General features: G+C 39.8%; 1 protein-coding gene across 2 annotated transcripts in view; it reads left to right on the forward strand.

Moving 5' to 3' along the window:
* Positions 1-284: 284 nt before the first annotated feature.
* The window catches only part of LOC131948282 (uncharacterized), a 39,612-nt gene continuing 23,223 nt past the window's right edge, over positions 285-16,673 (forward strand). The window contains exons 1-2 of one of the 2 annotated variants that reach the window (XM_059309824.1): positions 285-429; positions 11,667-11,716. The gene's annotated coding sequence lies outside the window, so the exon portion shown is untranslated. The remainder of the gene's footprint in view (positions 430-11,666; positions 11,717-16,673) is intronic. The other variant, XM_059309825.1, reaches the window with a different exon arrangement.

Genomic DNA, 16,673 nt, shown 5'->3' on the forward strand with positions numbered 1-16,673 from the left:
CGAGTATTACGTGATGTAGCTGACGCCAGTAGCTGACTCCAATAACACGTGATGTAGCTGACGCCAGTACCACAGACTGCGTTATGGTAGAGCCGTGGTTCTTGTTTTGAAATAAATCTTTTGGTAGAGCCGTGGTTCTCGCCTCACCTTAGAATTCCAGCCTGGCCCCTGTACCAGGAAGACACGAGCACACACCGCGCCAGGCTAGGTGAGCATCACGTGACACAGTGTCGGGGAGGGCGGGGAGCGGAGGAACTATTTTTTTCCCAAAAGGTGGCCTCCGTCGGGTTGGTAGGCCAGAGACTAAACACAAGTCCAACCGTGCACAAGGGGCGCTACTCCACTTCCGCGCTTTTTCTCTCAGTGAATTACGGTACTTGAATCTTGACTCGCGTCTAGATCTGTAAGAGACAGACGGGACTATTGCATGTGAGTACCTGACTCCTTACACACAGGTTTTGTTTACACTTACATGTACACAAATAAATATAAGTCTTACAGCCTTATACCCACCTTCGTGTGATAATATGCTCGAGGCTTAACATGGATGTGGTGGTATTTAAAAAATTTAGAGTACAAATTGGTGAAATGTAAACAATGTTAGGTGTAGTATGGTGGTGTGGGTAACATATAAATGTAAATAAATAAAAAAACGAGACAGCTGAATGGGAATATAATATGTTTAAATTATAAAGTGATGAGTTAATTTAACTTTTGTGTTAATGTTATGTGAATAGTTTAAATTGTGTGAATGTTTTTGTTTAGTATAGTCCATAGCAGAGGCGTAGCGAGGGGGGGGGCGCCGACCTTACCATAGGGGGGCGCCAAATTGAAAGTTTGAGGGGGGGGTGCAAATGAAAAGTTCGAGGGGGGGGTGCAAATCGAAAGTTTGAGGGGGGGGTGCAAATGAAAAGTTCGAGGGGGGGGGCGCAAATCGAAAGTTTGTCCCCGGGCGCCGGGAGGGGTCGCTACGCCTCTGGTCCATAGTATGTCAAAAGTATGTCTACCGTTTAAGTTGATAGTTTATGGTATGTGAATAGTTTTTGTGGTATGCACCGTTTAAAGTTATGTTTGTAAATAATTTATGAAGTGTGAATAGTTTATGTTATGTGTACCGTTGAAGTGTGTGAATAGTCTATGTTATGTGAATAGTTTATGTTATTAGAACAGTTTATATTGTATAAACACTTGCACCATTGACCGCCATCCATGCACTGTGTACCCCAGGCACCACCATACGATTGTTCTGCTTGCACGTTTCATGTGGTCGCATTTATTCTGTGACCCAACAACGAATGGTTGCGTGATGCTGATAGCCCCACTTGGCAATACACGACTAGAACCATTACGCAACCTGCCAGATCATCGCAGCAAAAGCTGGCCAAAAATTTGAGGGGGAAGTTGGGTTTTTTATTTCCAGCATAGCACAACAAACCGTGGAACAATGAGGAATTCTAAACTCTGGTTCTATACTGGGATCTAACAGACCACCTCAGTGCTCAATTTGGCACAAGCTGATAGGCTGATGTAATGACTGACGTCCCACTACTGATGTAATGACTGACGCCCCACTGCTGATGTAATGACTGACGCCCCACTGCTGATGTAATGACTGACGCAGCACTGCTGATGTAATGACTGACGCCCCACTGCTGATGCAATGACTGACGCCCCATTGCTGATGTAATGACTGACGCCCCACTGCTGATGCAATGACTGACGCCCCACTGCTGATGTAATGACTGACGCCCCATTACTGATGTAATGACTGACGCCCCATTACTGATGGAATGACTGACTCTCACTTCATTTCTTGGAGTGGGCGCACCATTAACAAAGACAGGAATACCTTTCTAAATGAGCTGTGTCGTCACTAGCCATTCGATCACTAATTATATAAAATAATTAAATAATTAAGTAAATGTATTCTTATTAATGGTGAAAAAAAATCATCACTCCATAGTTGTGAAACGATTTTCCAACAACATTAATGAACAGAACATAACCTCATCTATAGCCTTCCGATCCGTGTTCCTTCCAGACTTTTTTCTACGGGGGGAACTTGAAATTTACGGGCTGCTTCCCAACCCCCACGGCCGTAATAACTTTTATAACCTCCCCTACCATTCCCTTCTAAAATCTTGTATGCCATCCCTTACATACACTCTAGTTTTCGAGTACAGCCTCCCCTACACACCCCCAGATAATTTTTATGACCTCTCCCTCCCCATTTCTTAAATTCGTCACACAATTTTTCCTGTACTGGAAATCAACCAGGAACGTTGAGAAAGTTATTATAAAAGGTAACATATAGTACATTTTAAACTGCTAATGAACATAATCATCACGGAAATGACTATCATAAAACCCTATTTGCATATTTTGTATTAACTTTCCACTCGTTAAAAAGTAAATTTTTAATACATGTTTACAATTACAATACGATAGTATTACATTAACGATTAAACCGAAAGTCAACATTTAAATTTTAAAAATAATGTTCTTAGACAAAAATATTTTTTTACCAGTTGATCATCATAGCAGAGTATAGTCCCTCAGTCTCACTTGTATATTTGACAAAATATTCAGTGGTCAAATTTTCATAAAGATAAAATACACACACATAAACTGAGCTATACAAATCCTGATACACGGGCATTATAAATCGACACACAACCACATATTGCTAAAGCAAAATAAAATCTGGTTGGAGGTAAAAATAGAACATGATTTCATTTTACGACCCCCCCCCTCCCTCACCCCATTCGTTCTTCATTTGTAAAATCAAAACATTTTTTTTTCTCACGCATATCCTAACTTAGACTGCACGTGCTTGTGGATATAAATAGAACGTGCCGTGTTCACGTGCAGGTTATGTCCGTTGTTTGTTGCTCTAAACGTTATCAAGGATTGCTCAGTTGTCTGCCCATGATATTCAGTCAAGCTCTAGAGTTGCATGCTCATGGTATTCAGTCATATGTAGAGTTATCTGCCCATTGTACTCAGATATTATAGAGTTATCTGCCCATTGTACTCAGATATTATAGTTATCTGCCCATTGTACTCAGATATTATAGTTATCTGCCCATTGTACTCAGATATTATAGAGTTATCTGCCCATCGTACTCAGATATATTTTTGTTATTTGATCATGGTACCCATAAAGTGTAGAGTTATCTGCCCATGATTCTAAGAAATTATAGAGTTATCTGCCCATGATTCTAAGAAATTATAGAGTTATCTGACCATGATAGAAATTATAGTTATCTAACCATGGTACTCAGAAATCATAGAGTTATCTGCCCGTGATACTCAGAAATTATAGAGTTATCTGCCCGTGGTATTTAATCAAATTGTAGAGTTGTCTGCTCATAGAACTCAAATTGTAGAGCGTAGAACGCGCATGTAACCAATGGGTGGTTATAAATAGGCTCCACGTGATCGCACCGTTTGACGTTACTTTATCCAACAGTTTTGTGCAGCCGTGACGTCATGCTCGAATATGACGTCACGACTCGATTTGCTGGTGGAGATGCTTTGACACGTCTGACCACGTGACCTCACGTGCCTTGAATGTCTCGCGCGAGACAATGGACTAATGACCTCTGCATAAACATGGGATGGAATAGATCCAAATAGCCGGCTCCTAATAGCCAACTCCGAAAAGCCAATGGATAATGCCGTTATGCTTGTTCGACAGGGTGTTGGCAGAACTTTGATGTAGTGGGTGGGATGGTGTTGGGTGACACATTGATGTAGATGTGGGTAGGTGATACAGATACACTAAGATAGGGGTTGGTGGGGTTGCGGGTAGATAAATTGCAGATACCGGTGTGCAGTTACATCAGATGACCTTGTGAAGAGCCATAACAGTTGACGTAATGATGTGACAGATGGCTTATAGATGAGGTTATGTTCAGTTCGTCAGATGATGTTATGATGTGAGACTTGAGATGACGTATAGATGTGCTACGTCAGATGATGTTATGATGTGAGACTTGAGATGACGTATAGATGTGCTACGTCAGATGATGTTATGATGTGAGACTTGAGATGACGTATAGATGTGGTACATCAGATGATGTTATGATGTGAGACATAAGATGACGTATAGATGTAGTACATCAGATGATGTTATGATGTGAGAAATAAGATGACGTATAGATGTAGTACATCAGATGATGTTATGATGTGAGACATCAGATGATGTTATGATGTGAGACATAAGATGACGTATAGATGTAGTACATCAGATGATGTTATGATGTGAGACATCAGATGATGTTATGATGTGAGACTTGAGATGATGTTATGATGTGAGACATAAGATGACGTATAGATGTAGTACATCAGATGATGTTATGATGTGAGACATAAGATGACGTTTAGATGTGGTACATCACATGATGTTATGATGTGAGACATGAGATGACGTATAGATGTGGTAAGTCAGATGATGTTATGATGTGAGACTTGAGATGACGTATAGATGTGGTACATCAGATGATGATGTTATGATGTGAGACATAAGATGACGTATAGATGTGGTACATCAGATGATGTTATGATGTGAGACTTGAGATGACGTAGTGTTGTTGCAGACTATGAGCCGCTGACCTCTGAATCAGACACCTGCTCATTTGTTTGACCTCTGACCTAGATGGATGCCCCAGCTCACGGTGCCTGCTCTAGGGCTGGCACGAGAAAATAACATGTTGTCTTGTGTGAAATGTTGACATGTTGTCTTGTGTGAAATGTTGACATGTTGTCTTGTGTGAAATGTAGACATGTTGTCTTGTGTGAAATGTAGACATGTTGTCTTGTGTGAAATGGCGTCATGTAGACATGTTGTCTTGTGTGAAATGGCGTCATGTTGTCTTGTGTGAAATGTAGACATGTTGTCTTGTGTGAAATGTAGACATGTTGTCTTGTGTGAAATGGCGTCATGTAGACATGTTGTCTTGTGTGAAATGTAGACATGTTGTCTTGTGTGAAATGTAGACATGTTGTCTTGTGTGAAATGTAGACATGTTGTCTTGTGTGAAATGTAGACATGTTGTCTTGTGTGAAATGGCGTCATGTAGACATGTTGTCTTGTGTGAAATGGCGTCATGTAGACATGTTGTCTTGTGTGAAATGGCGTCATGTAGACATGTTGTCTTGTGTGAAATGTAGACATGTTGTCTTGTGTGAAATGGCGTCATGTAGACATGTTGTCTTGTGTGAAATGTTGACATGTTGTCTTGTGTGAAATGGCGTCATGTAGACATGTTGTCTTGTGTGAAATGGAGTCATGTAGACATGTTGTCTTGTGTGAAATGGCGTCATGTAGACATGTTGTCTTGTGTGAAATGTAGACATGTTGTCTTGTGTGAAATGGCGTCATGTAGACATGTTGTCTTGTGTGAAATGTTGACATGTTGTCTTGTGTGAAATGGCGTCATGTAGACATGTTGTCTTGTGTGAAATGGCGTCATGTAGACATGTTGTCTTGTGTGAAATGGCGTCATGTAGACATGTTGTCTTGTGTGAAATGTTGCCATGTTGTCTTGTGTGAAATGGAGTCATGTAGACATGTTGTCTTGTGTGAAATGGCGTCAAGTAGACATGTTGTCTTGTGTGAAATGGTGTCATGTAGACATGTTGTCTTGTGTGAAATGTTGACATGTTGTCTTGTGTGAAATGGCGTCATGTAGACATGTTGTCTTGTGTGAAATGGCGTCATGTAGACATGTTGTCTTATGTGAAATGTAGACATGTTGTCTTGTGTGAAATGGAGTCATGTAGACATGTTGTCTTGTGTGAAATGGCGTCATGTAGACATGTTGTCTTGTGTGAAATGGCGTCATGTAGACATGTTGTCTTGTGTGAAATGTTGACATGTTGTCTTGTGTGAAATGGAGTCATGTAGACATGTTGTCTTGTGTGAAATGGCGTCATGTAGACATGTTGTCTTGTGTGAAATGGCGTCATGTAGACATGTTGTCTTGTGTGAAATGTTGACATGTTGCCTTGTGTGAAATGGCGTCATGTAGACATGTTGTCTTGTGTGAAATGGCGTCATGTAGACATGTTGTCTTGTGTGAAATGTTGACATGTTGTCTTGTGTGAAATGGAGTCATGTAGACATGTTGTCTTGTGTGAAATGGCGTCATGTAGACATGTTGTCTTGTGTGAAATGGCGTCATGTAGACATGTTGTCTTGTGTGAAATGTTGACATGTTGTCTTGTGTGAAATGGAGTCATGTAGACATGTTGTCTTGTGTGAAATGGCGTCATGTAGACATGTTGTCTTGTGTGAAATGTTGTCATGTAGACATGTTGTCTTGTGTGAAATGTTGACATGTTGCCTTGTGTGAAATGGCGTCATGTAGACATGTTGTCTTGTGTGAAATGGCGTCATGTAGACATGTTGTCTTGTGTGAAATGTTGACATGTTGTCTTGTGTGAAATGGAGTCATGTAGACATGTTGTCTTGTGTGAAATGGCGTCATGTAGACATGTTGTCTTGTGTGAAATGTTGACATGTTGTCTTGTGTGAAATGGAGTCATGTAAACATGTTGTCTTGTGTGAAATGGCGTCATGTAGACATGTTGTCTTGTGTGAAATGGCGTCATGTAGACATGTTGTCTTGTGTGAAATGTTGACATGTTGCCTTGTGTGAAAAGGCGTCATGTAGACATGTTGTCTTGTGTGAAATGGCGTCATGTAGACATGTTGTCTTGTGTGAAATGGCGTCATGTAGACATGTTGTCTTGTGTGAAATGTTGACATGTTGTCTTGTGTGAAATGGAGTCATGTAAACATGTTGTCTTGTGTGAAATGGCGTCATGTAGACATGTTGTCTTGTGTGAAATGGCGTCATGTAGACATGTTGTCTTGTGTGAAATGTTGACATGTTGCCTTGTGTGAAAAGGCGTCATGTAGACATGTTGTCTTGTGTGAAATGGCGTCATGTAGACATGTTGTCTTGTGTGAAATGGCGTCATGTAGACATGTTGTCTTGTGTGAAATGGCGTCATGTAGACATGTTGTCTTGTGTGAAATGGCGTCATGTAGACATGTTGTCTTGTGTGAAATGGCGTCATGTAGACATGTTGTCTTGTGTGAAATGTTGACATGTTGTCTTGTGTGAAATGGAGTCATGTAAACATGTTGTCTTGTGTGAAATGGCGTCATGTAGACATGTTGTCTTGTGTGAAATGGCGTCATGTAGACATGTTGTCTTGTGTGAAATGTTGACATGTTGCCTTGTGTGAAAAGGCGTCATGTAGACATGTTGTCTTGTGTGAAATGGCGTCATGTAGACATGTTGTCTTGTGTGAAATGGCGTCATGTAGACATGTTGTCTTGTGTGAAATGTTGACATGTTGTCTTGTGTGAAATGGCGTCATATAGACATACATTCGCCTTCTAAACATGTTTGTTTCTAAATGTTTGATAACTCGGGTTGATACAGATGACGTAGGAAACATTTTTTAATTCCTCTTACCAATCTCAATAAGTAAATAATGTAAGCATCAGATGTAATCACCTAAATGTGTAAGCCGAGCGAGGTGAGCTACCCTCACAACGAGGCTGGCGTAGTGAGAAACATAATTTAACATATCCTCTCTTGTCGCCTCCGAAATCAAATATAAATTAGTCTCGTTATAAGATGTTTATAGTTTTAAGTCACCCATATATAGTTGTGGTATTGGGCATCCAACTACCTAGATCTACTAAACAAACTATTTTGTTCAAAATGTTTTTTTTTTTTTTTTTTTTTTTTTTTCTTTTTTTATAAAAACGAAACTTTAATTAAAACTCTTGTTTTTCTTGTAACAGGTCTAAAATAATTATTTTATTTTACTTTTACTAATGGTTTATTTTTGTAGAGTTTTTTTTTATCAACTAATAACATAACTATGGGGTGGCGTGGCCCAGCGTTAGAACGCTAGACTGCTAACCCGAAAGTCTCGAATTCGAATCCGAGTCAAGTCAGTAGACCGTCTCTGATTCCACCCAGCTCTGATAGGTACCTAACTCACGTTAGGGAAAGTAAAGGCGGCTGGGCATAGTGCTGACCACAGTATCCCTTCATAAGCCTAGGTCACAGAAACAAGTGAACTCTACACTGACCATCAGGTTCGAAAACATAATTTTACTTTCGCTTTTTGATGTCATAACTGCTATAATCGCTACACAATATCAACAGCAACTGCCTATTAATCTCTTACAAGCATCTTATCAACAACATCCAACCTTTCCCCAGACACCATCCCACCATCCCATCTTATCAACAACATCCCACCACCCACCATCCCACAAGGACAGCCACACCATTACCATCATCATTACAATTTGCATTCATCTCCATCTAATTATCTACTCTTGGCCCAGTGCCCCCACCCCACCACTCCACCACCCCCCCCCCCACCCCACCTCTTTATTTGACTAATTTACACCATCAGACGGCAGAGATCGATATCTGATACACAGATCTTTAATCCAGGGTCACCGCTTGGCTGGCGTGACTCGCTAATTGACGCTAGTCTGACCCGTCGACGCTGCCCGTGTTTTTATCATCTAGACACTATTAGAGTCGACTGTTTGTTATGATATAGACACCATTAAAGTCAACTATTTTTTATCATCTAGATATAGAGTCGACTATTTGTTATGATCTAGACACCTTTAGAGTCGACTATTTGTTATGAACTAGACACCATTACAGTCGACTATTTGTTAAGATCTAGACACCATTAGAGTCAACTATTTGTTAAGATCTAGACACCATTAGAGTCAACTATTTGTTAAGATCTAGACACAAGTAGAGTCGACTATTTTCTAGAACAAACTGGACTTACTTTATAAACTGACTTAGTGAATGTAAAATGTTTTAAACATTATCTTGTGATAGTACAGACAAGAGCTGATTATATGTCTAGGAGACCAACATTCTTTACTTTAACAACACACGACATATGTCCAATAGATTAACGACCTACATTGTTAAATCTAGTGTGTACATTCAGACAGTACACACGTGACAAGCGTGTACATGTACTTTGTTCAAGGTGAACCCACATATTTTACCAATATCTGTCTGTGAACCTTACTGTTTAACTAGCAATAATACAAGGGCGATTATCTAGCAATAATACAAGGGCGATTATCTAGCAATAATACAAGGGCGATTATCTAGCAATAATACAAGGGCGATTATCTAGATTTGTTTTCAAATCAATACCAACAGCCACACAAAATGCGAGTGAGCATCCGACAGTAGGCGAGTACTCACAATGCTGTTCGCGCACATTATTTCCTACTGTATAGATCTGACCTGTCGTGTTTATTCATGCTAGACTGAACATTTTGTTAATCGACACGTGCTCAATCCATACTCACCGTCGTGGTTACGTCGACCTGGGATTATCGTTAGGGTTAAAGCTGTTCCGCTGCCTAGGAGAGTCAGGTTAAAGCTGTTCCGCTGCCTAGGAGAGTCAGGTTAAAGCTGTTCCGCTGCCTAGGAGAGTCAGGTTAAAGCTGTTCCACTGTCTAGGAGTCAGGTTGAAGCTGTTCCACTGTCTAGGAGAGTCAAGTTAAAGCTGTTCCACTGTCCAGGAGTCAGGTTTAAGCTGTTCCGTTACCTAGAAGAGTCAGGTTAAAGCTGTTCCGTTGTCTAGGAGAGTCAGGTTAAAGCTGTTCCGCTGTCTAGGAGAGTCAGGTTAAAGCTGTTCCTATGAGAGTCAGGTTAAAGCTGTTCCTGTGAGAGTCAGGTTAAAGCTGTTCCGTTGCCTAGGAGAGTCAGGTTAAAGCTGTTCCGTTGCCTATGAGAGTCAGGTTAAAGCTGTTCCGCTGTCTAGGAGAGTCAGGTTAAAGCTGTTCCTATGACAGTCAGGTTAAAGCTGTTCCGCTGTATAGGAGAGTCAGGTTAAAGCTGTTCCTATGACAGTCAGGTTAAAGATGTTCCTATGAGAGTCAGGTCAGGTTAAAGCAGTTCCTATGAGAGTCATGTTTACGCTGTTCCACTGTCTAGGAGAGTCAGGTTAAAGCTGTTCCACTGTCTAGGAGAATCAGGTTAAAGCTGTTCCACTGTCTAGGAGAGTCAGGTTAAAGCTGTTCCGCTGCCTAGGAGAATCAGGTTAAAGCTGTTCCACTGTCTAGGAGAGTCAGGTTAAAGCTGTTCCACTGTCTAGGAGAGTCAGGTTAAAGCTGTTCCGCTGTCTAGGAGAGTCAGGTTAAAGCTGTTCCACTGTCTAGGAGAATCAGGTTAAAGCTGTTCCACTGTCTAGGAGTCAGGTTTAAGCTGTTCCTATGAGAGTCAGGTCAGGTTAAAGCTGTTCCTATGAGAGTCATGTTTACGCTGACACAAACGGTGCTGGGTAATTATAGCCGTACATCGCTGGGTACGCCGTCAGCACTTTGTCGAGATGTCGCCTCCGTCGACAATCAATATCAGCAAAATGATAGCTCAAGGTTACACTCGTATAAAACTCAAGGTTACACTCGTATAAAACTCAAGGTTACACTCGTATAAAACTCAAGGTTACACTCGTATAAAACTCAAGGTTACACTCGTATAAAACTCAAGGTTACACTTGTATAAAACTCAAGGTTACACTTGTATAAAACTCAAGGTTACACTTGTATAAAACTCAAGGTTACACTCGTATAAAACTCAAGGTTACACTCGTATAAAACTCAAGGTTACACTCGTATAAAACTCAAGGTTACACTTGTATAAAACTCAAGGTTACACTCGTATAAAACTCAAGGTTACACTCGTATAAAACTCAAGGTTACACTTGTATAAAACTCAAGGTTACACTTGTATAAAACTCAAGGTTACACTTGTATAAAACTCAAGGTTACACTCGTATAAAACTCAAGGTTACACTCGTATAAAACTCAAGGTTACACTTGTATAAAACTCAAGGTTACACTTGTATAAAACTCAAGGTTACACTTGTATAAAACTCAAGGTTACACTCGTATAAAACTCAAGGTTACACTCGTATAAAACTCAAGGTTACACTTGTATAAAACTCAAGGTTACACTTGTATAAAACTCAAGGTTACACTTGTATAAAACTCAAGGTTACACTCGTATAAAACTCAAGGTTACACTTGTATAAAACTCAATACAATAGGCTTATAATGAAAGTCAATGTTACTTAGGATTAAACTCAAAGCTACGGCTTTAAGAAAATCAATACGATGGGGACTATGATTGTTGTAAAACTCAATACAATGCCTATAAAAAAAACTCAACAATACTATGCATGTAAAAAAAACTCAACAATACTATGCATGTAAAAAAAAACTCAACAATACTATGCAAAAAAAACAAAACAAAAAAAACAACAACTCAATACTACTGCCTGTATAACACTCAATACTATGCGTGTATAAAACTCAATACTATGCGTGTATAAGACTCAATACTATGCGTGTATAAGACTCAATACTATGCCTGTAAAACAACTCAATACTATGCTTGTATGAAGCGACTTGGCCGCTCCATGCATCATGCTTCAGTACTCAGTGTTTAACCTGTAATAGCTAGCCGGGTAATGGCAGTAATTATGTGACATGACAGTAATCATGTGACATGACAGTAATCATGTGACATTAACTACGTTACACTACCTTGACAGTATTCTTGTTTCTTGTCTTACAGACTGCCGACTTCAGATCTGTCAGCGGAAATACTTGATACTGTGGTGTTTGGTGAGTTGTCTATACGTTTATCTCACCATCTGTATACGTTTATCTCACCATTTGACTACGTTTACATCAATATTTGCCTACGTGTTTCTCACGATTTGCCTTTATTTCACCATTTGCCGACGTTTATCTCACCATTTGCATACTTTTATCTCAACATTTGCCTACGTTTATCTCACCATTAGCATACGTTTATCTCAACATTTGCCTACGTTTATCTCACCATTAGCATACGTTTATCTCAACATTTGCCTACGTTTATCTCAACATTTGCCTACGTTTATCTCAACATTTGCCTATGTTTATCTCACCATTTGCATACCGTTTCTATCGCCATCCCTATACGTTTGTCTCACCTTTGCTATACCGTCTTTATTTTAATACCACAAGGCCTACATTTGTAATCACCATCACTACACTTTTGTCTCACCATCTTGTATCACCATCATAACAATATGACAATATTAATCTTAAATATATCCGTTATTGTTTATACTCAATGAAGATATATATATATATATATATATATATATATATATATATATATATATATATATATATATATATATATATATATATACAGAGGCGTAGCACCGGGTGACACCATTTAGGGGGGGGGGGGACACACCAAGGCTAAAAATAACAAAATATATAGAGAAAAACTTGAGGGGGGTGGTGCAAAGCAAAAGTTTAAGGGGGAGGGGGGTGGGGGTGAAAATCAGGAAGGGTCGCTACGCCTCTGGGGAATGACACCATTAAGTGCCGCACCGGGTGACACCCGACCTCGCTACGCCACTGTATATATATATATATATATATATATATATATATATATATATATATATATATATATATATATATATATAATGGTGAATGTAATATCGTGGTAAATGCAACTGTTTTCTTCAAGTAAGTTTATCATGTGGAAACTCAAATTTGTTTCGAGCAAAAAGCTATCATAGTGTATCTGATAGTTTTAGTGCAATGATTTATCAAGTAAATCTGAGATCTGTAAACATTTTCATAATGGATGTTGCCTGGAGCATACAGTAGGTTTACATATTGACGACAATTATCTCAGCGCCACAGCGCGAGACTTCACCTCAGACAGGCGATATTATCTCGTGACGTCAAATCCGCTGTAGTTATCGCGGTGTCACCACTAGCTATAAGAAACTCACGTAGGTCGTGTGTCGTGACTCTTATGTCCTTGACATTTCTACAAACATCGAATGTGACTCGTCGCTTCTTACGTTCTAAATATATACACAAACGTACACTTGAATATGTACTTAGTACCCTTTGGAACCTTACAGACATATGAAGGGATAGTGTGGTCAGCACTATGCACAGCCGCTTTTACTTACCCATACGTTAGTTAGGTACACATCAGATCTTAGTGGACTCAATGGCGTTCTATTGACACTAAACCGGGGCTTGAACTCGAGACTTTCGGGTTAGCAGTCGCAAGCTCTACCATCCGACCGATGCTATATATACAGTTGTACAATAAATGATTGTAACCGTCCCTCTAGTCTCTACCCAATATACTCCACTGGATTAAAATAAAATCCCCACCTTCCTACATCGTTAGTTGCTAGAGTGTGAGTTAATTGAGGAGATAAACAGCTCACGTTGTACCAAATCAACAACCTGATTAGACGCAGTCTGTAGAACATGAAGTATTTCTAATAAACATTACGGAGAAAGGAGAAAGACAACTGAACGTTTATAGGCACCGCACTAATGATAGACTGACGTAGCCAAAGTGTGATGTCTTGAGCCGAGATAAACGGGGTATAAATCAAGAAATAAAGCATCACTTGGTAAACAAAGTTGGTGTTATATGCCTACAACACACCAAAACAAACAAACACACACACACACACATACACACACAAACTATCAATGTGATAAACAAAGCTGTTGTTATAGACCTACAACACACACCAACACAAACACACACACACATATATATACACATAAATACACAAACACACATTCACTGTGGTAAACAAAGCTGTTGTTATAGACCTACAAAACACCAACACAAACAAACTATCACTGCGGTACACAAGACTAGAGATGACTAACACATCATCTAACCCTACCACCATCACCATCACCATCTTAGCTATTAACCCATCCTCTCTACCACAACCACCACCATCTACCGCTGCCACCCCCACATGTTACACCATCTGCGAACATCCACTGAACATATCTGTACTCAAATTATCAGAACATTTTAAACCCTCTCAAGTCAAATCTAATTGATTCTTAAATAGAATCCCGAATTACGCTATGGACCTTTCATGTAGATAAGTCGTATCAACTATTCTCAAGCTGTATTGGTTGATACACAGTTAGACGACAAAATGTAAGGCCCTACGCTGATCAATGTTAAATCATTAACAATCAAAACTGTTTAATATAAATTATAAATACGTATTAAATTGCATATTGAGTGAAATGTTTAGGCCTCTCTATGTACATATATATATATATATATATATATATATATATATATATATATATATATATATATATATATATACATATATATATATATATATATATATATATATATATATATATATATATATATATATATATATAGTACGCTCGTTTAAACATATGAAACAGACTGTCTTCCGCCCCTTGGGGTTACAATACTTTCTTAGCAGATTAACAGGCAAGGTCACCTACATGATACTAGCCAAGGTCACTAGCATGATACATGCCAAGGTCACCACCCTGATATCCTCTACCAGGCCGTTACACTCCAGGTAGAGGTAGATGTGCTCAGGTGTGTTGATGGTAACCAAAGGTGGTTCTATCGCCTCACTGACTGCAACCTCTCGGTGTGTTGATGGTAACCAAAGGTGGTTCTATCGCCTCACTGACTGCAACCTCTCAGGTGTGTAGATGGTAACCAAAGGTGGTTCTATCGCCTCACTGACTGCAACCTCTCGGTGTGTTGATGGTAACCAAAGGTGGTTCTATCGCCTCACTGACTGCAACCTCTCGGTGTGTTGATGGTAACCAAAGGTGGTTCTATCGCCTCACTGACTGCAACCTCTCGGTGTGTTGATGGTAACCAAAGGTGGTTCTATCGCCTCACTGACTGCAACCTCTCAGGTGTGTAGATGGTAACCAAAGGTGGTTCTATCGCCTCACTGACTGCAACCTCTCGGTGTGTTGATGGTAACCAAAGGTGGTTCTATCGCCTCACTGACTGCCACCTCTCAGGTGTGTTGATGGTAACCAAAGGTGGTTCTATCGCCTCACTGACTGCAACCTCTCGGTGTGTTGATGGTAACCAAAGGTGGTTCTATCGCCTCACTGACTGCCACCTCTCAGGTGTGTAGATGGTAACCAAAGGTGGTTCTATCGCCTCACTGACTGCAACCTCTCGGTGTGTTGATGGTAACCAAAGGTGGTTCTATCGCCTCACTGACTGCAACCTCTCGGTGTGTTGATGGTAACCAAAGGTGGTTCTATCGCCTCACTGACTGCCACCTCTCGGTGTGTTGATGGTAACCAAAGGTGGTTCTATCGCCTCACTGACTGCCACCTCTCAGGTGTGTTGATGGTAACCAAAGGTGGTTCTATCGCCTCACTGACTGCCACCTCTCAGGTGTGTTGATGGTAACCAAAGGTGGTTCTATCACCTCACTGACTGCCACCTCTCAGGTGTGTTGATGGTAACCAAAGGTGGTTCTATCGCCTCACTGACTGCAACCTCTCAGGTGTGTAGATGGTAACCAAAGGTGGTTCTATCGCCTCACTGACTGCCACCTCTCGGTGTGTTGATGGTAACCAAAGGTGGTTCTATCGCCTCACTGACTGCAACCTCTCAGGTGTGTTGATGGTAACCAAAGGTGGTTCTATCGCCTCACTGACTGCCACCTCTCAGGTGTGTTGATGGTAACCAAAGGTGGTTCTATCGCCTCACTGACTGCAACCTCTCGGTGTGACAACAAACAATAATTTACTTGAGTTTGGAGAAATTAATTTTATGTCGATAAGAAAATCAAGTTTCAGCTTACTTATTTTTTCTAAAAAATTCATTACCACCGTAATTACCTAACTTATTTATAGCAAAAATAAAATACGCGCATTTACATTAAAAACTTACATTAGATAGCAAACAAAGCCAATATTTTCTTAAAATAAAAAAAAAACTAATTACCTCATATCTCAACATAAAAAGTGTCTGGTTTAATATACTGAGTAGCTGTATCCCAGACAACAACTAACCGTATCTTATCCAACAACTTACGTACATTAAGTAACAATCAACTATAACTTATGTAATTAATTATCTAACAAATAACTGTACTTAATTAACATAATACAACTCTACCTAACCTAACAACACAACTCTACCTAACCTAACAACACAACTCTACCTAACCTAACAACACAACTCTACCTAACCTAACAACACAACTCTACCTAACCTAACAACACAACTCTACCTAACCTAACAACACAACTCTACCTAACCTAACAACACAACTCTACCTAACCTAACAACACAACTCTACCTAACCTAACAACACAACTCTACCTAACCTAACAACACAACTCTACCTAACCTAACAACACAACTCTACCTAACCTAACAACACAACTCTACCTAACCTAACAACATAACTCTACCTAACCTAACAACACAACTCTACCTAACCTAACAACACAACTCTACCTAACCTAACAACACAACTCTACCTAACCTAACAACACAACTCTACCTAACCTAACAACACAACTCTACCTAACCTAACAACACAACTCTACCTAACCTAACAACACAACTCTACCTAACCTAACAACACAACTCTACCTAACCTAACAACACAACTCTACCTAACCTAACAACACAACTCTACCTAACCTAACAACACAACTCTACCTAACCTAACAACACAACTCTACCTAACCTAACAACATA

This window comes from Physella acuta, unplaced genomic scaffold, assembly GCF_028476545.2.
Source record: "Physella acuta isolate Inbredline_101_S28 unplaced genomic scaffold, ASM2847654v3 ptg000636l, whole genome shotgun sequence".
Lineage (NCBI taxonomy): Eukaryota > Metazoa > Mollusca > Gastropoda > Physidae > Physella > Physella acuta.